Source organism: Chelonia mydas, chromosome 5 (assembly GCF_015237465.2).
Source record: "Chelonia mydas isolate rCheMyd1 chromosome 5, rCheMyd1.pri.v2, whole genome shotgun sequence".
NCBI lineage: Eukaryota > Metazoa > Chordata > Testudines > Cheloniidae > Chelonia > Chelonia mydas.
This window is the reverse complement of record NC_051245.2, coordinates 118,524,067-118,544,228: the sequence shown is the minus strand read 5'-3', so window position 1 is coordinate 118,544,228 and position 20,162 is coordinate 118,524,067. Positions and strand designations below refer to the sequence as shown.

The 20,162-nt window shown below is 43.3% G+C and overlaps 1 protein-coding gene across 11 annotated transcripts in view; it reads right to left on the bottom strand.

Moving 5' to 3' along the window:
• Positions 1-20,162, bottom strand: part of KIAA1958 (KIAA1958 ortholog) — a 118,144-nt gene that overhangs the window by 90,540 nt on the left and 7,442 nt on the right. For 3 of the 11 annotated variants that reach the window (XM_043546705.1, XM_043546710.1, XM_007062312.4), the window contains exons 2-3: positions 19,063-19,107; positions 12,187-12,320 (exon numbers count right to left, since the gene is read on the bottom strand). The exons of 3 other annotated variants lie outside the window; for them this stretch is intronic. The gene's annotated coding sequence lies outside the window, so the exon portion shown is untranslated. The remainder of the gene's footprint in view (positions 1-12,186; positions 12,321-19,062; positions 19,108-20,162) is intronic. 5 more of the 11 variants (XM_043546712.1, XM_043546709.1, XM_043546708.1 and 2 more) reach the window with 2 other exon arrangements.

The window sequence follows — 20,162 nt, the reverse complement described above, 5'->3', positions numbered from 1 at the left end:
GCCGGCGGCTGGGACCCCATGCGAGGGGCCGGTGGCTGGGACCTGGGGCAGGCATCGGAGCCTGCGCTGGGCACAAAGCCTGGGGGTGCTGGAGCATCCCCTGCACCCCTACTTTCCACGCCTATTGGGACCTGCTGGCACTCTGCATTGACCTCCTGTGGTTCGGCAAATTCTCTGGTTTGGCACCGGTCAGGTCCCGAGGGTGTCGGACTAGAGAGGTTCAACCTGTAGAAACTGAAGTCACAAATTAAGGCTGTACTACAAACTGAAAAAACGTCAGGCAAATCAAAATTAAGGAAGGAATGTTAGCAAAAAGGCCCCAAATTTAATAAATTACATCAATCGAGAAAACAACATTGATGCCATGTGCTCAGCTCTTTTCAATGAAGACAGAGGATGGGATCATTTGTCTTAATTGTAAGATTTTTCTTTGCACACTCTATATATGACTAAATATATATATGAAGCATATGGAAAAAAGTTAGAGAACATTTCAACAATTAGCACACTGACAAAAATCAGAATCCTCTTTAACGTGAAAACTCATTAATCAGCTTTTAGTGATGCTCATGCCTACTAAGAATTTCTAAGTACCTCTATGGCCCCCTTCCCCACAGTATCTGAGTGCTTCAAAGTATTATTGATTTTATCATTCCTACTCATGGATGGGGAAGGCACGGAGAGATTAAGCGACTCGCCCAAGATGACACAAAAGACCTGTGGCAGAGGCAGGAATGAAACCAGATCGCCTCTGTCCCAGTCCAATGCTTTAATCACAAGGTCACCCGTCCTTCTTTTTGTAAAACAATCGTAGAGTCCTTTACTCTAACCTGGGGGTGGTTAAAGGCGCAAAAAGGAAGGAACTGTCCATCACAGACCATAGTGAGACTGGAGCCACTGTGCTGAGGCTGCTCTGGTTCTAACAGTCCCCCGGGGTGAAGGGAGGAGGGAGGTTAGTGGAAACTTGGCCCCTCCTCCAGTTCTCCCAGTGTAAGGTCACTCAAAGTCCTGCAGATGGGGTCTCATGACACACAGGTGGTACACAACTCAAGCCCCACACAATCACAGCAGAACCATATTGATTCCACTGCCAAAGGTTCCTCCACACCCATGGAGGAAGAGAGACAGGATTTCTCCTTACGAGAGTAACTGGTGGTCCACGGAGATCTGCAGCTCAGTCGCTTAGTTTCATGCCATGCATGGCACAAGTGAGCCTCACATCAGTGGAAGCTCCCATGTGAGCATACAGATGTAACATTTTTGAGTGGCGTACAATAGATTTGCTTATTTAGTCACACTTGCTTCCCTGGCAATGAGAGCCCTTGCAACACCTACTACACACTGGGCCAAATTCTGTGTTAATTTATAGCCCATCATAACCAATTCTGCACATCACATCATTTGAATGATGGCACAGACTGTAAGTCAGGATAGAATTTGGCTCAAAACATGAACTGGACTTGCCAGTACTACTCACTTCATACAGTAGAATGTGAGCTGTGTGCACACAGACATACTTAGGACGACCTTTGTAATGCTTGCAGAATTTATCATAGATGCCTTATCACACAAAATAAGGATTACCCTTTATGATAGTTTCTAGCTGAATTTCTCCATTCACTATGGGTAAGGTTAAGATTTTGTCATCGTTATTTTTAGTAAGTCATGGACAGGTCACGGGCAATAAACAAAAATTCCCGGAAGCCGTTACCTGTCTGTGACTTTTGCTGTTGTGGCTCCATGGTTTCTCCCGCCACCGACTTGGCTGGGAGCTGTGGGGTTCCCCCTCTGCCCACGGCGGCTGGGAGCTGCAGGGTGACCATATTTCCCAAAAAGAGAAAATGGGACTCCCCCAGCCGCTCGCCCGAGGCGTCCCCATCCCTGCACGAGGCTGTTGCCCGTCGCTGGACCCCTGAGGAGAGCCCCCTCAGGAATCTGTCACCTGTCGCTGGAATTTTGCAGGGGGCCCCCTGTCGCTGCTCTTGCCTCTCACTGGAACCCTGCCAGGGCCCCACTGGCTGTCAGCTCCAGAGTCCTGCAGCCCCTGGGGCTGAAGCAGAGAAGGTCACGGAGGTCTCTGGAAGCCATGGATTCTGTGACTTCCATGATCTCCGTGACATAAACGTAGCCTTAACTATGGGGAATAATCTGGCACCACGACAGGGTCTGGATTTTCACTCCTAGCAGCCAGTTCCACATCCTGAGAACCTGTCAACCCACAACTGCCTGCAACATTCTCTCAGCCCACTTCATCCCCTACTTGTTCAGTAGAGTCCCTGATGGACATGCTAGGCAAGTAAGGGTAAAATAGGGCGCGTAATCTAATTTAACCATTTTCCTTCCTTCACAAAGGCAGGGTTACTGTATGGTCTGCCTCAATGTAATATACGAGCGTGTCCCATGCATTTAAAATTAATCCCTTTCTCTTCCTTCTCTCCAACTTGATGTGTCATGTTTCCTCTGGTTTTGCCCCAAAACCACCACACATACCCCTTCGTCTTAAAGGTGTAGCTTCCTAGAGACCTCTTCTCCAAAGAAACAGCTGTGCACGGCCCCCAGGAGTCTGTGAATGCTGCTCCATACTTTCACCAGAAAGAGTCGCTAATGAGGTTACTCTCTTTGTCCTGTCTGCTGTGTGTTCTGCTTCCACAACACTCCTAGCTTTCCTAAGCACCAGGGAAGGAGTGTGGATTCACACATGACAAGTTGCCACTAGACAGCCAGGGCACCGCCGTTCAGTTGTTCACATAAAATGTTTTTGTTATATTTTTGTACCGCTTGGTTCTTGGCAGTTGGTTTAAGGTTTCTCACCATTTTTTGTTGTCACTGGAGCCTCCCTCATGATGGATTGACAGGCTTGACCTGAAAATCAGCCTGAACCGTTTGTAGAAGTTTTTTCCAAACTTTTTTGCTCCATCTGGAGATGCACAGGTTTCAGCAGGGCTACAGTATGTCATGCATTTTGAATTTGAGCCTGGCTGACTGCAATAGATCACATGGGACAAGTCACATATATTTTTCCTGTGTCTGTCATTGGCTGGGCCTATCCCACGTGATTGGGAGTGTCAGCCTAGCTCTTCAGAAGTCATTTTCTGGTAATTACAGAGATCAGATGCAATTTAGTTGTGCTCTCTGATCCAGGTGGAAGAGCTAGAGGAAACTCATTTTCTCTCACCTTCATGTCTGTCTGACTGGCCTATAACATTGCCCCTTCTGCAATTCCCCATTTATAGGGAACCATCTCATTATTAATTTATATTTTGGTTCATGTAATAATTCTAGCCCAGTTTTACAAGGGGAAATCTCTTTTCCTTGAATCAGAGTTCTGTTCCATCAGTGAATCAGAAAACTAGCAAGTCAAACCCAGGCTTTGCCTTTGCATTCAACAGTGAGACTCGGCCACAGGAAAAACATTTATTAAAATGCAAACATTTTCACATTTCAGAATGTGTGAACTTGGAAGGGATTGCACAGGTCTAGAAAACCATGTTACAGAACCACCTAGATTCCTTCTGTTATCCTATAGTACTTATCATCTGACAGGTAGAAAGGAAGGGCAGTCTCTTGGTTACAGCGCTTGCCTTGCAGTTGCGAAACCAGGATCCAATTCCCCACTCTGCCATGTTTGACTTTGGGCAAGTCACTTTGTCTCTCTGTGCCTCTGGTCCCCATCTATAAAATAGGGGAAATATTTCTGTGCCACAAAGAGTATTGTGAGGACAAACACATTAATATATGTGATGCATGCCTATACTATAAATGATGGAAGACATGTAAGAACCTAGTTAGATAATTATGCCTTAAATAATTTAGCAGGAAATGCTAGTATTTTGACTATGAGAATCTGCTTCAATTTTTTTTTTTTTTTTTTTTTTTGGGCACAAGAGAGATTTAAGTCCAGGTGCAGTAGCTCTTTCTTCAAATGCCCACTTCTGTTTGTGCTTTTGAGGTATGCTCTCTGGAATTTTAGGCCCACACCACCATTAGATAAAGCCGGGAAGCATGTGCCTGTAAGGATGTCTTTACTAAGTCACAACCTCTAACATTAACTTATTGTCTCCTGAAGAGTTTGAGAACTTCCCTGCTGTTTCATGAGTTACGATTTCTGTCTTCTCTCATCATCCCTCTAAGGATATGATTGACATTTATCGATTCATAGGATACAGTCAAAGTATATATCTTAACTGTTAAAATCTCTCCCCCTTCCCAGTTTATCATAACTTCAAAAATAGCCTGAAATTGAAACATCTTCTTGCAGATATTTTCCTCCTTTCTTAGTACATGAATTCTGGTTTGTTATTGTAGGGTTAATCATAATTGCTGATTTTTTTAATACCACCAACCCCTGAAGGACAGCACTGTGTTTACTAGGGACTAACTTTTTAACTCCAAGTAGAAACGCTGATTTTAAATTATAGCATTTCTCAGCGAAACAATAGCTGATCCAAACATGCACTAACCCAACAGTAGAAGTTTTTAAGTCAATTTAATTTTATCTGCATCAGCTATTGCAGGAAGTTAAAATAGCCCCCATTCCTCCCTGCCATATAGACAGGGAGTATCTGATATCATGCAGATGGTGGCAGTATCAGGTATCTGCTGTACGCTTATATCAGATACAATAAATAATACACGACTAATGCAAAATATCAATTTCATTCCGTTCCTAGTTACTTGAGACCGCACCACATGCATTACCTTATCTCTAACTCAGTGCAACACATCTGCCCAAACCCATCACTGAAGACTGAATTAAATTTCCTTGGCAGTAATATTATTATATATGCAGCATGTTTATCTAGTGCTGTCTTTTCTATTTTCTATCTTATGTGTCTTGAAAATGTAAAAGCAATTTCATTTGCCGCCTACTCAAATACTTTCCACTAAACAACCGAGTGGGTCAAGCCATGTGAAAAATTGTAAGGTTGTTTTCTTTTGTCAGTCCCCAGAAACCTACCAAAACAAGTCGTCGTTGTTCAAATAAGATGTCATATCAGCAGAAATCTTACGCTGACATCCTACTAAACTCCTTACAGTATAACTGTAAACACAGAGAAAGTGATATACACATATTAGCTTTCAAATATGCGGTATATTATTCCACTGACTGAGAGGGTAATTAAGGACAGAATAGTGGAACACTTGAACAAATATAACCTGATAAGGTCAAACCTGTGTGGCTTGTGAAAGGGAAAGTTGTTAGTCTCTAATGAGTTCTTAGAAACAGTTAATAAACGTAGCTAAAGGTGGATAAAATGGATGCGGGTTAGCCACTTGGTCTTTTAGCTTTTAATAAGATACCTTATAAAATATTATGAAGGAAAATAAATAACCATACAGAAAAGGTTCAACTTTATGAATTAAAATTATTTAAGTGATGGGAACAGAGGACCTGTCCACATTATAAGAAGGACAACGCTAGCATATGATGCTCTCCACTAGTTAGGAGTGAGTGAGTTCTAACTCTTCTCTTATGTCCAGGGTGCATGGAGAAAACATTTCTAGAAGTACATTACAGACCCGAGCTTAACCTAGGCTAAAACGCAGTTCCACAACCATGTTTTCCCATCCATAACAGTAGCAGATAAAGAGCCATGTAAGAATGTGGAAGCTCCTAGTGCATGGTTTTATGGTGTGGTTATCACAGACAGACCCAAAGGGTAAAGGTGAACAACTCCTCCTCAGCACTGGGAGACATGTGCACGTTAATAGTAGAAAGTCCCTGGATGGTATTGGGTATTTAGGCCCCAAGCGCTCATCTCACAAGGTCTCTCTCAAAAGATTTCTCCCCAACCATTGTATCATGGAGCAGAGTTTCCTCCTCCCCCACCCACATCCCCACTACCATAGGGCTGGCCCATAATTTCCACAAATTCTGGAGGAACAGCAGGAAGCCAGTTTCATCCACATGGAAGCCCTGTGCTCTCTGTATTGCCAGGGCTTCCCCACACATCTCGAGGCTGCCCCAGGCACTCTCCTCAGAGGTCACTCCCTTACTGGGAGTGGGGAAGGGCACAGAAAGTTAATACAGGCTAGGACTGTATTCCCTGTATGGGGAAATTCTCTATAGCATTGGAGTTAGGATGGTGCATGTGCCACAAGCCCCTTCCCTCCTCAATAGGCCTAGGGACAAAGAGGAACTCTGCTGCAGAGAGAGCTGACGCCCCTTTCCGCACAGGAGGCACGTGACTCACTAGTAAATGGCCCCCTTCATGCTCTCATCATATGATTGGCTCCATACTGATTAACGACTTGGAAGAGGAATGCAAGTTGGTCATCTCAACATGCAGGATCCTCTACAGAAAAAGTCTGGAGGGCTAACTTAGATAGGCTCAGTGAAGCCGTCTGCTCAGTGCACATCAGAAGTTAAGAAAAGGCACTAAAAGAAAGAGGTAGGAAATATAATCATATTAAATTGAGCCAAGATGCATCTCACGTCATGAGAATGGAAAGTTTTACTTAAAAAACAAAAACAGAAAAAAAACCCACAATATTTGCTTTAAAGAAATACCTAGGAAACTAAAGAGACCCAAAGGGCAGGAACAAAGATGGTTAGAGGAATGGCAAAACCCTATGGCTATTTAGCCTAGAAGATTTAGAGAGGATTTGACTAAAGTGGTCAAAAAGTGTTAAACAGAACAGTGAAAATACATCAGCCCTGCAACTCACTCTGCCCCACAACACAAGAACAAGAGTTTAGCACATTCAGAACAAATAAAAGAAAACCCTGCTATAAGCAGTGTACAATACTGTCAACCTGCGGAAATTACACATTTTACAGGCTACTCAAAGACATGGTGCAGCTAGATTTTTCTTGTATAAGTGCTGTATTCACCTTTGCAACTTTTTAATGCACATAAAGGCACGGCAATAACAATAATTAATACTAACATAATAAAATCCATAGCCAAACCTCCACAAATCTAAATAATAAGTCGGCTTGCCCTGTACATCTACCCAGTGCCCAGTTCGGATACATGGGCAGGGAACTAGCATCGGGATTTGGCCATAAGCAAAATACTAGAGTGAGGAGAGAAGCTTCCACTGAAGCATTGGGTGTTGGCTTCTGCTTCAGGCAGGGAGCGTGAGTAGATGAATAAATTGGCTGATCCAGTAGGACAAGTTCTGTGTCCTTATAAAACATTTTACATTTTTTAAATAAATAGAAAGCAAAGAATTCTGGTAGAATCTGTAACAATCAATCAGCAAACAATCAGCAATCATACCTTGTTTTTATTTCTCTCATTTTAATCCTCATTGTAATACCCTATTTAAATACTTTTTCAAGAGTTAAATGGCCTGTAAAAACCAAGAGCTAATCTAACTAAGCAGCACAATTTAATTAGTAGCTAGGAGGACAGTATACACGAGAAAAATAGTTTTCAGTGTCTGATTGAAAACCAGGTCACTTAGCTTTATGGGGTTAACTAGCCAACAGGGAAGTATTGGATGTTTACACAAAAACAAAAATTTCCAATGTTTAATAATGCATAGCTATATGGCTCTAAGCTGCTATTTCTCCTTGGTTTCCAGATAGACTGAAACAATTTTTATCCATCTTTATGAGATTGTACATATGCATACAGTGAGAGCAGTCTATTAAAGCAGATGCAGTGTATTTAAAAGTGCTCAATTAAAGTGTGGAATGTTTCTTGTAAATTAATGCCCCGTTGAATAACCATCTTCCATACAAAATTGTCTGTTTCTATATTCCAACAATGCTCTACTATCATGTATAGCAGCTTCATTGCAAGGCTCAATGTAATGAATATTCCCGCATTTCAAAAGAACTGTAAAGTCAAGTCTATTCTGTGTGTGTCCGATAGCTTTTTGTGACTGCACCACTCCCAAGGCCTGCCTGACTCCCCCAGAGCATGATCAGAGCGCTCTGCATTTCAGAACAGATTAGATAGACACAGGAGTAAAGAGAAAAATGAATAAAAGTGTATATATTCCCAGATTATTTGGCAATTGACAGGAAAAATAATTCCCTGGTAACATTGTTCACTAATATTGTTTGACCAGTTCTACCACATACACACTACTGACTTCAGTAGGACTACTCACACACTTAAAGTTAAGCATGTCCTTAAGTGCTTTGCTGGATTGGAGCCAGCGTGCTCAGCACAATGTAGGATTGAACCCATAGTGCACTGACAGATAGCCAAGTCAGTGAAACTGATTTATGGGGTAGAGATGGGAGGGAAAACAAAAGAATATACAGAATACATCTAAGAAGTGCTTTTACACTGGAAATCAAGAATGTCAATATTCATAAAGCTAAGGTATCCAGCCAATTCCTCACAGGCATATAATCTTTAGTCTGTCATTATCATCCCAATAGATTTACACAACCCGTTCAACAAAACTTTAACCACCCTGTTTGGTTGTTAAATCGATATCCCCAAAATATATCCAACACCATATATATATATATGTTATTAAATGCATAGTATAAATTTCAAAAGGTAGTAAAATCTGAAAATGTACCATTAATAAAATTCTTAGGACTATTACTCCATGAAGGGAAGTTGTGTGAATGGGGGGGTCTGGCAGAATAAAAAATTACCAATATTTTTATACAATTAAATGAGAGAGCTGCATGAGGTTCTAGCATGTTTGAATTTGTGTCTGTCAGTCTTAGAGTTGAATTTGTCACCAGAGCCTGTATTAAGTTAATTGACACTGAAGGCTTGGCTGTGCAGCGAGTTAGTGTGTGGCGAGCCAAGTGAATCTACAGCACACTAGCTTGCTGCACTCTGCGACTTTCGGCACGCCATAACGGTGTCTACATGGAGAGTTAGGGTCTGTCTACACTACAAGCACTACAATGGCACAGCGGTGGCACTGCAGCTATGCAGCTGTAAGGCTATAGTGTAGACACTTGCTACTGGGATAGAAGAGGTTCTTCCGTCACTGAAGTAAATTCACTCCCTCGAGAGGAAGCAGCCAGGCTGATGGAAGAATTCATCCAGCAACGTAGAGCATGTCCACACTTAAACCACGACAAACAGTACAGCTGCAGTGCTGCAGCTTCAGTAGACACTACCTATGCCCAAGGGAGGCATTTTCCTGTTGATGAAAGTAATTCACCTCACCCAGGGTACGTCTACACTACCCGCCGGATCGGCGGGCAGCGATCGATCCAGCGGGGGTCGATTTATCACGTCTAGTCTAGACACGATAAATCGACCCCCGAGCGCTCTCCCGTCGACTCCTGTACTCCAGCACCGCAAGAGGCGCAGGCAGAGTCAGCAGGGGAGCAGCAGCAGTTGACTCACCGCAGTGAAGACACCACGGAAAGTCCGTCGAAGTACGTCAACTTCAGCGACGTTATTCACGTAGCTGAAGTTGCGTAACTTAGATCGATCCCACCCACGCCCACACACAGTGTAGACCAGGGCTAAGAGGTGGTAGCTAGGTCGACAGAAGAATTCCCAGGATGCACTGGGGAAGGAGGAGGAGAGAGAGGAGAAGGAAAGAAAGAATATGAGCTCTGTGAAAGAGTGAGGGGAGAATAAACTTTGCCCTTTGCTATTACAAAGCTTCCCAAGTCTTCCTCAAAAGGGGTTCAGGTACAGAACTAACTGGCAACAAGCACAAAAGAACCACAGAGAAACAGAAATCCAACTTAACCAAGTGCCTCATGATTCCTGTTGCTGTGATCTCCTGTTGCTGTGATCTCCTGTTGCTGCGCCCAGGAAAACTCCACAGGTCTAAAGCTGCTGCTATCTGCAAATAGTGCTTGCTGAGAAGAGAAATTTAAAGGGGCCGTGCCTATATAGGGCTCCCTTTTCCCAGCCAGCACATTCCTCTGCAGTTCTGAGTACCCCAACTTGCTTCCACACTTATTACTATGGCAGAAGTTCCGCCTTCACTGTTCTTCATGCCTGCTCCAGGTGATCCTCTACTCCAGAGGTGGGCAAACTACGGCCCATGGGCCACATCCAGCCCGCAGAACCACCCTGCCTGGCCCACCCTGCCTGGCCCCTGAGCTCCTGGCCCGGGAGGCTAGACCCTGGCCCCTCCCCTGCTGTCCCCTCTCCCCCGCAGTTTCACCTCGCTGCCAGCGCAATGCTCTGGGCGGCGGGGCTGCAGAGCCTGGCCTGTCCCTGTGCTCTGTGTGGCGCAGCTGCCTGTCCTGGGCAGCCGCGCTGCCAGCCTCCGGTGCTCCAGGCAGTGAGGGCAGGGGAGTTTGGGGGGTGGTCAGGGGCGTGGATAGGGGTCGGGGCAGTCAGAGGTGGGGAACAGGGGGCAGGGGTCCCGGAGGGGGCAGTCAGGAAGGAGAAGGGAGGGTTGGATGGGCTGGGGGGGCAGTTAGGGGCGAGGGGTCCAGGGGCGGTCAGGGAGAAGGGGTGGTTGGATGGGGCAGGGGTCCCAGAGGGCAGTCAGGACAGAGCGGGGGTTGGATGGGGCAGCAGGGGGGGCAGTTAGGGGTGGGAGGTCCGGGGGCGGTCAGGGGACCCAGAGCAGCAGGGTGTGGGATGGGGCAGGGGTCCCCGGGGGGCTGTCAGGGGGTGAGAAGCAGGGGGTGTCAGGTAGGGGGCGGGGGACGGGCCATGCCTGGCTGTTTGGGGAGGCACAGCCTCCCCTAACCGGCTCTCCATTCAATTTCAGAAATCCGATGCAGCCCTCAGGCCAAAAAAGTTTGCCCACCACTGCTCTACTCCCACGGGAACAACTTCCCACAGAAGTGTTACGTCAGCAACTGTACGCTTGCTATAGAACCTTCTACTTACACTCCAGAAAAGTGGAAAGCCTTACTGTTCCATTGCCTTGGTCCTGAAGGGCAGTGAATCTTCAAGCATCTGCCTCCCATTACTGACTTGCCATAAGATATGGCAAGATCTGTATGGTGCTGCTTTCCGAGCCCGGATAGTTATTTTATTTCTCTATTAAATGCTGTTGCCAAACACTCCAAATTCTATTCCGATGCACAGATGCCATCAATCACTACGTAGCTATATTATGTGTGCTGAGTGCAATCTGTGAATTTGCCAGTTTCCCAGATGAAATGATCAGAAATCAAATTGTCATGAGGACGACCAGTTTTCAGATTTGTGAATGACTCCTCATGACAAAAGGACTTACCTTGGAGAAACCACCTGATGAATGGAAAGTACCATCCATTGTTCTAAGTCACTTTCCATGACACCAGATGTCTTCCAGCCTGCAGAGGTTAATGCAGTCCAGTACAAGACTGCAACCTGCAATGTTCCCAAGTCTACATCCACATTGCCTCCCACACACCACATTGCTACCAAAGCTACAGATGCAGTGCACAGGTCATAAGGCAGACTTTCAAGGATGCCCTGCCAAGAAATCAGTATGGAAGAACTGCAACAAAAAAGGATATTTTGCAAAAGTCTGTAAGTCTGCCAGCAGTGTTGTATCTGGAGTCTTCACTCATGAGGATGATGGTGAACTGAATCCTGATGGTGTTTGGAATGTGAGAGGAGATCACCACACCACCAAGTGTGAGTCAATGGCCCTGAGAGGAGGACATTAGTGGATTCTGGTTCTGCTTACACTATAATTCCCAGCCACCTCTAAACTGTGCTATTTTCCAGCTCCCAACTGAGTTGTATCCTCCAGACAAGAACACCATACCCTGGGTATCTCCCAACCCCACCAATGGTCTTTTTTGCAGCTGCTCTCAAGTACAAAAGCCATAATACCCGAGGGGAAATCTATGTAGTCCAAAAGGCAATTTCTAGTTTAGGAAAGAATCAAAGGGATCTTCAGATATTAGATCTGAATAGTACAGAACCTGTCCTGCAAACTGAGGATAGGCTATAAACAGGAATTGTCTCCAGCTTTCCAGAAGTTTTCACCGATACCACAGGTGTTACAAAAAAGTTCAAAGCACAAGATCCAGCTAAAAAACAAAGTGGTGCCTGTATAACATAAAGTGCGAAACATACCAATTGCATTGAGACAACCACTCAAAGAGGAGATTCTGAAACTGTGCAAAGCAGAGATCATTGAACCAGTTGATTAATCAGAATGGGTTTCTCTTGACATTGTTGCCAGGAAGGCTAATCGTGCTGTCTGCATGTGTGTGTACTTGAGCGTGCTAAACTCCAACGTGTTGTGGATTGTCATCCTCTACCCAACATCAACAAAATGCTGCTCACCTTGAAGGAGGCAAGAGTCTTTACCACCCTTGATTGATCCACCGCTTACCTCCAGATCACCTTAATGGAAGAATCCCGCAAGTACACAGCTTTCATCACTCCAGAAGGTTTGTTCCAATTCAAGTGGATGCCATTTGGGTTAGTCTCTGCAGCATCCGTATTCCAGAGAATGATGCATGGGATCTTTGGAGAGACAAGGGGCGTTACTTACTTTCAAGATGACATTCTAGTTTATATGCAGTGTTGCTGTAGCTCTGTTGGTCCCAGGATATTAGAGAGACAAGGTGGGTGAGGTAATATCTGTTATTGGTCCAACTTCTGTTGGTGCAAGAGACAAGCTTTCGAGCTTCCTCAGACCAAGAAAAGAAAAGCTGGATATTACCTCAGCCACCTTGTCATTCTAGTGTATGACAAAGATGTATCCAAACATGATGTCATCCTAAAATAGGTTCTAGAAAGGCTTTGGCCACAAGGACTTACCAACAGCAACAAGAAATGGCAATTCTGTGCAATCTGACACATCTAGTACACACATTCTCTCAGAATAGCATACAACCAAAAGAAGACCTAGTGAAAGCCATTCATGATTCACCAGAGCCTGACAACAAGGACTAATTTCAATCCTTCTTGGGATTGTGTGAACGCTATTCTATGTTTTTACAGCAATTTACTATAAAAGTAGTTCCTTTGAGTCATCACCTAAAAAGGATGTGAGGATTGAATGAGATGAAGTGTGCAAGAACAGCTTTAATGAGATAAAACATGCAATTTCCACCAGCCCAGCTCTTAGCCCTTTTGATTCTGAGAAGCACACAATTGTCACAACAGATGCTTGAGAGTATGCTGCTGTCTTGACTCAGCTAAAAAATGGACAAGAAGTCACTATTGCATTTGCCTCCAGAACCCTGACTCATCCAGAAAATTCCTATTCTGTCATTGAGAAAGAAGCTCTGGCATGTTTCTGGGCAGTAAGAACGTTCAGAACCTACCCGTGGGATAGGAGATTTATCTTAAGATCTGATCACAAACCTCTTTCAGTTTTCTTTACCACACAAGGCTCTGGATTAGCAGCACCAAGAGTTGCCAAATGGGCCACCAAAGTAATGGACTTAGATTTCCAGACAGTATCTTGCAGGTGCCAAGAACACCACTGATGATTGTCTGCTTGGCCTGCCCATATCTTATCATGAGGGTGCAATTGTGAACAATGATGAAGACACTGTCTTTGCACAAATCTCTGCTGCAACTCAAGGAGTGATCACAGAATCAGAGCGAGCAACAGCCATGAGAGAAGACAAGGTACTTCAGGACCTAAAGCCTTATATAGTCGATGGGTGGCCTTATAAGATGAGGATGCCAGAACACTTGCAACCATATAGACACGTATCACAAGAACTGTCCCTTGTAAATGAATGCATTTTGAGAATTGGCCATTTTGTTGTGCCTACACGTCTGAGAGAATGATTGATCCACCTGGCACAAGAAGGACATCTCAGGAGGAGTCTAACTGAAAGACAACTGTGACAAGACTTCTAATGGCCAGGGATGGACAAGCAGGTTGAGGAAATAATAAAGAATTGCATGGCTTGTGCAAGTAGTTATAAGTCACGGAAAACCTTCAGTATCCCTCTCACACCAGTTGACAATCCCAATTGTCCATGAAAGAAAACGGTTCTCAATATAATGGGATCATTTGAAGAAGATCAGTCTGTTATGCAAAGGTTTGTCATAGTAATGGTAGATGATCATTCAAAGTGGTAGGAAGTTACATTCACTGTAAAGGTTACCACTGAATTAATGATAAAGTTCCTGTCATTGGTCTTCACTCAAGAAGGATTTCCCAAGGAATTGGTATCGGACAATGGAATGCAATTGACCTTTGCTGAAAAGCAACACTACCTCAATAGCAATGGTATCGAGCACAAACCATTTCTTTATACCATTGAGAGCCAATGGTCTAGTCAAGAGAATGAACAAACCATAGAAAGCTTTACGCAAAACACCGTTTGCTTACAGGACCACTACACACTCAACAACAAGAGTATCATCCTCTGAACTGTGTAAGAGGATGCAAGGCCAATGCACAACTTACTACCTGTCAAGGGCTTACATGTTCTCCTTTTTCAACCAAACCTTCCAATGAAACTATTCATGAATGTGTTAAGAACAAACAAGAGAAATACAAACAGGATGCAGATTGTAAGCCAGAGGATAAACCTCAAAAGTTTCAAATGGGAGATTTTGTTCATGTAAAGCTGCCATATAGAGTCAAAAGAAGACGTTAAAGACATTCATGCCCTATGCAGATAAGAGAAACCTGAGGAGATTCTGCTGTATTTAGGGTGACCGTATTTCCCTACGCTGAATACAGGTCACCTGGTAAAATTACTTGCATTCAAGCAAGTTCAACAGCAATCAATCAGAACTATGTAATATAAGTGTGCAAAGAAATGTTTTCTCCCCCATTTTGCTTCTTGCCTTCCACCACCAAATTTAGAATTCCACTGCCCCCAAAACATACAGGTCTGAGGTATAGAATGCTCAATAGTCAGTCCTGGATCCAAAAAAACACACTGCATGTAACAACTATGAAAAGTTCCTGATTAGAGGTGTGTCAGCTAATTTTCACTAACATATTTCTCTACCATCCTGGGACAAACTTGCATGCAGGTCTCTTGGAAGAAAAAGTGTACCAATTACATTGTCTATCCCCCTTCTATTTTACGTGTTCTTTGCTCCAGAGTGCCATTTTTCTGCCACTTTTGTTTTCACATCTCTCTCCTATGTCTTCCCCAGTCTTCATGTGTTGGCAAAACTAATTTTTATATTGCATTTTGGAAACGTTATCTGATTCACCAACACAAAATCCCTGTTGGGTGGGTATAATAAGTGTGCATTATAATCATCATCATCATCATCTCCTCCATTTTACAGATAAGGAAATTAAGTCACAAAACATAAGTGATTTGACCAATGCCACAAAGGAAGTAAGTGTCAGAGCTGGAATTAAAACAGAAGAGCCCCTTGTGCTCAGTCCACTAGGCACTGATGCTTCTCATGCTATTGAGCTGTCTCTCCTTGTGGCAAAAGATTACATTAGATGCCAATGAATGGAGCCAGCTTCATTTCAGGTAGCCAACCATTGGTAGGGAAGCAACTTGTGGCAGTCTCTAGCTCCATCAGACATGTCTACACTGACATCAGACATGTCTACATGGAAGGTGTAAATTCCAGATGGAGGAGACTCACCCACACTAGCTCAGATCAAGCTAGCGCATTAAAATAGAAGTGTAGCCATGAGAGCACAAGTGGCAGGAGGGGATCATAGTTAGGACAGCTAGCCATACTCAGATGGGATCATACTCAGGGCAGCTAATCCCTGCCTCTATGGCTACATTTCTATTTTTAGTGCACTCGCTCAATCAGAGCTAGTGCTGACATGTCTCCTCAAGCTGGAATTTACACCTTCCCACTCTAGCATAGGCAGACCCAGGGTTTGGCTCTATGGGGAAAAGCTGGCTCACCTTCCATTTTACCCTATAATAAGTCCAATTCAAATTCCTGTCCAGTTACAGTGACATTACCCATTTCAGCAAAGTGAGCGTAAAGGAAGTCTACAGAAAAATGTCTGGCTACAGCACAGAATCATTCCATGTCATGGACACCTCATAGCTGTCTCTAAAACTGCACAAGTTCAAGTGGAATTTTTCTAATCCAGTCTGTATGTTAAATTTCAGACCAGCATGAGGAAGCACACGGCGTGCAAGTGCATTTTATACTGGGACAATATGAAATTAGAACAAAGAGTTAAATAGTGTCCCTTCAAACTGTTAGTGCAAATAAATTAAATCCAGTGAAAACTTGGAAGATTTATGGGGAAAAGATGCCAAGATGTAAAGCAGGTACAGGCTACAACTGCTATAGGTAAGGTTATAAAAGAGTACCAATTTCACATTTCATCCCAAAATTTCACTTTTTTCACATTTCATCCCAAAACATTTGCCTTTTGGGCTGAAATTTGCCACACTTAGTCTCACCTTTGGTCCAAGAGTGAGACTATCTATGCACCTAGCTTATAGTCATTTCATCTAAACCTCCCTATTCAGAACAGCACTTAAGCACATTCTTAAGTCCCGTAGACATCACTTTAGCATGGTTAACTTTGCACATGTGGTTAGCTTTAAACATGTGCTTAAGTACTGTTCTGAATAAGGATGGACTTAACCACTGCCTACATACTTTCCTGAATTGGCCCCCGGAGACCATCTTTGGAGGGGGGCTAGTATCAGTGGTATATATGAGAAGGATAAAGCTGAAGACATGTCCAAGAAAAAACAACCCAGGCCACCAATGAGAGAGCAGGCAGAGAACACAAATGCAGACATGCTATTTATATATCTGTTGCAATAGCAAAGGATTTAAAGAACAGGAGTATAAATAATTTTCAGCAAAATAATGTTGTGCTTTCCCATAACTTTTACAGCCACTTTTGGCTTCCCAGCCCAGCACCTCTGTTTCCATTTATTAAAGGGACATAGTTAGGTTAACAGAAGTTACATTATAAAAATTAATTTCCTCTGCACTTCTATAGCACTGCTCTTCCACAGAACTCCAAGCACTTTACAGACATTAATGGATTACTCCTCACAATATCCCTGAGAAATAGACAAGGGCTATTCTGTTTTACAGCTAGGGTCAGATAGTTGGAGCTTGTCATCCCTGCAACGCTAACTAGAGTTTGCCTTTAAGTTGGGTCCTGTCCTATACAAACGGTCTTAACCCAAGTGCATTGGTGCTTTTAATTCAAGTTGGCTGGCCTGTCAAAGGATATACCAGGGCAGTCAACAGGTGAACTGAGGCCAAATCCAGACCACCAGATGCTTTTGAACAGACCATGACATCTTTTACTTATTAGTATCCTTATTATTATTTTTGTATTAATTTTCTCTGGAGTCTGGACCTTGACTATACCCTGACCAAGAAATTTGGACCTTGGCAAAAAACAATTGATTACCCTGATATAGGTTAAAACTGGAGTTAGCACATCTCATAAGCTGTTACCAACCCTGCAGTGTGGATACAGACTAGCTCCACTCAGGTGCTGCTAGTCCTCCAACGCTGTCTCACAATTTCCTCCATGTGCCCAGAAAGGGAAAGTATTCATAGAGCAGCTCAGCTTACTGCAATGCAACCCCAAAAGCCTTAGGGTACACCTACACTTTGAGCTGGAGATGTAATTTCCAGCTCAAGGAGACATACCTGTGCTCGATTTGAGTGAGCTAGTGCAATAAAAATAGAGGTCTAGCCACTGTGGCATGAGCAGGAGGAGGAGCTAACTGCCCAGAGGAGGGTTCCCTCGGAGACCCTAGGTACGTACTTGGGCAGCTAGCCCCTCCGCCATGTGCACCCCCGTGGCTACTCATCTATTTTTAGCACGCTAGCTTGGTCTGAGCTCACCCGAGTATGTCTCCTCCAGCTGGCAATCACACCTGAGCTCAAAGTGTAGTTGTACCCTTAGTAACACACATGAAAGCATACAGTGCAAGCCATAGATACAGCAACTTGAGTGTTATTTTTCAGTGTAGCCCCTCTCACATGAGCTAGGCTAACTTGCGAGGAGCAACTTGAGTGTAGGTAACTAGAGATTACTCTCCACTGAGGACATACATTCAGTGTCTTGTCCAAGGTCACACGCGAGTCAGTGGCAAAATCACTTATACAATTCAGACTCTTGAGCCATAGTTAGCTACTCTACCCACTAAATCACACTCCTCTGGAAATACAATTCCTGAGATCATTTAAAATTCTCCTACTTTTAATAACTATTTAATTTTCACTATTTATGCTGCTTGAATACTTCGTTTCTTTGACTCAGTTTGGACAAAATTGAGTAATCAGGTTGGCTTTTTCACACTGTATCTAGTCAGTTTCAATGCTATTTCTCATGTATTAGCAAGAGTCTAAGGGAATGTCTATACGACCCGTCGGATCGGCGGGCAGCGATCGATCCAGTGGGGGGGTCGATTTATCGCATCTAGTGTAGACGCGATAAATCGACCCCCGAGCGCTCTCCCATCGACTCCAGCGCAAGAGCCACAGGCAGAGTCAACGGGGGAGCAGCAGCAGTCGACTCACCGCAGTGAAGACACTGCGGTGAGTAGGTCTATGTACATCGACTTCAGCTACATCATTCACATAGCTGAAGTTGCGTAACTTAGATCGATCCCCCCCCCCCCCTCCCAGTGTAGACCAGGCCTCAGATACAAGTATTTGGGTTTCAGACAGTGCACGAGCATGTTTAAATCCATAAAAGTACATCATTAAGGTTAAGATTTTGTCTCCATTATTTTTAGTAAAAGTCACAGACAGGTCGCGGGCAATAAACAAAAATTCACAGAAGCCCGTGATCTGTCTGTGACTTTTACTAAAAATAAAGAAGGGCTGAAAGGGAGTAGGAAGGAGAGAATGACAGCGCTACAGCCCCCTGTGGAAGCTCAGAGCTCCAAGGCCCCCATCACCCATGGCAAATTGGAGCTCCAGGGACCCCACCACTCCCGGCTCAGGGCTGAAGATATAGAAAATGTCACAGAGGTCTCTGACAGTCATGGAATCCATGACTTCTGTGACCTCAGTGACAAAATCTTTTCCTTATGTATCATAAAACAAAGCTTTTTAAAATGGTTATGGACATTTAAAAAATCCATTTCCTGACAATATTTGTTATTATTTACAGTAGTTCCTGGAGGCATCAACCAGGATGGGCCATATATATATGTATATATACACACTATATACCTATATATAATAAATGACAAATGCTACTCAAAAGAGCTTACAATCGAAGTCCCTGATCTTGCAAAGATTAACATCCATGCTTAATTTTACACATGTGAATAGCCATATTGAAATTATTGGGATTACTCACGTTCATAAAGTTAAGCATGTGCATAGGTCTTAGCAGAATCAGGGCCTGAAAAACAAAACAAAAAGAGGTGGGAGAGAAAAGTTGGAAGATTGTACTGAAATATTGTATTATATTTGTTGCACTGACTAGCAGCATGTACAATTCTTAGCCAAGCGGTGGTCAGTTGTGGTAGCCTATGTGGTCAGCCTATGAATTTTAGCATTTGCAGACCTTTTAAAGAATAACATCCTAAATCTATGGTCAAATTTACAGTACCTGACATTATAATCATCTTTTTTTAAAAATTACTACTGTTTGTTTACATGCCAACAAGCCCTAAACCATGTGGGATTGGTGCTTTAAAATGATACCAAGTTTAAGATGAAGGTGGAAGTCATTATGGAGCTACAAATTGAAACAGGTTTTTTTATTACTTTTTCATTTTTAGTTGTGATGCCATCTTAGATTTTTAAATTTGTTACATGATCAAAGTTGTTGCTTTTTCTTTTTAATTGCCCTACCATTTTAATCCAACACTGAAAATATTCAGTTAATCACATCAGCTCTAATTCAAAACTGCTCTTGGAACAGGTGGTGTACAGCAGCAGAGAAAGCATTTCAGTTTAGTTGACTAATAAATATTTTCTCATTGACTCTACTTCTCCTTGGCATTAGAGTATAAGAACATATCCAAGTAAAATAAAAATCAACAAAAATTGCTGCAGAAATTCCATAGATTTTGAATCAGACCACCACAAAAGTCAGTTTTTTGGTAGATTTCTGTTGCCCCAGCCTTTTGCTAAGAAGTTACTGGTTAAAGTTGGACCTGGAAAGTGGGAGAGTAGAAAATAATTAAGGCTTTTGATATATGGTATTGATCATTGAAGAGGATATCATCAACTTGAGATCTAGTCAGTTTTAAAAGAGGAGTTGTAAAGTGGTTTCAGGTACTAGACTTGCCCATTTTTGTGGATTTACAGTCAATTGTTCCTATTTTTAAAAATATTTTTCTCTCACCTGTTGCTATAAGAAAGGGGAAACAATGAACTGAGTACATAAAAAGAGCTGACAAATGCAGGACATAAACTAACTGTGGGGGAGGAGGTAGCAGAGAGAGAGAG